This window comes from Mandrillus leucophaeus, unplaced genomic scaffold (genome assembly GCF_000951045.1).
Source record: "Mandrillus leucophaeus isolate KB7577 unplaced genomic scaffold, Mleu.le_1.0 Scaffold81, whole genome shotgun sequence".
NCBI lineage: Eukaryota > Metazoa > Chordata > Mammalia > Primates > Cercopithecidae > Mandrillus > Mandrillus leucophaeus.
This window is the reverse complement of record NW_012108808.1, coordinates 129,765-130,811: the sequence shown is the minus strand read 5'-3', so window position 1 is coordinate 130,811 and position 1,047 is coordinate 129,765.

Here is a 1,047-nt window from a genome sequence, read left to right as displayed (position 1 = left end):
GCCCCGTGGCCAAGATGCATATTATTCATTCACCCACCCCGGGATGTGGAGTCCTCTGTACCTGCTATGAGCCCCAAGATCCCCAAAAGAAAGCTATGCTTGTGCCCAGGGCCCACTAGACTACATCAACATGGGGACCTTGCCTTTGCCACTCCCAAGATGGCACCACTGCTTCTCACGTCCCCCCATGAGCTTAGTCACTCCCACATCAGCATGTCCCATAATATTCTTTTACTTTCACCTATTGAAGAGTTTTTTTTTTTTTTTTTTTTTGAGACAAGGTGTTGCTCTGTCTCCCAGGCTGGAGTGCAGTGGCACAATTATGGCTCACTGAAGCCTCGAACTCCCAGTAGCTTGGGACCATGGGTGCATGTCACCACACCTGGCTATTTTTTTCTATTTTTCTATGGAGATAAGGTTTTGCTATGTTGCCCAAGCTGGTCTCGAACTCCTGGACTCAAGCAATCCTCCTGCCTCAGCCTCCCAAAGTGCTGGATTATAGGCACGAGCCACTGTGCCCAGCTTGAAGACTAGTATAAAGTCACTTACATGGCAAGTGCCACAAAACCAAGCTGATATAAGGTATTAAGGGGACACTTAAAAAAATAGGGAGTGTTGTAGTAATTCTAAAAGTGTTCAGAATCAGGAGATGGTGTGGATAGTCCTTGTGAATTCCTGGTGCACAATCAGATGGCCGACTTCCAGATGGGGTTAATAATACTTTCTGCAGAGCAGTTGACAGGGGCCAGAGCCTCAAATCATCAACCTCACTTGAACTGTCTTACTCCTTGGAATCCAATAATACGATTTATAGTGAAATGAAAGCTTAGATGCAAAAGAAGCCAGGGCTAGAATCTGGTGTTCTTTCCATGAACATTTTAGCAAGTGGAAGCCAAGAATGGAAAATGGGCTACAGACATGGAGTTTGGGGAGTGAGGTCATTTTGGGAAGTGAGAGTGAAGGGAGGAAGCAGAGGGCTGAAACTCAGGCCCCAATATGCCTAGAGAAGCCTCTTGTTATTGATGAGATTCAAACGAGTGATTTTTC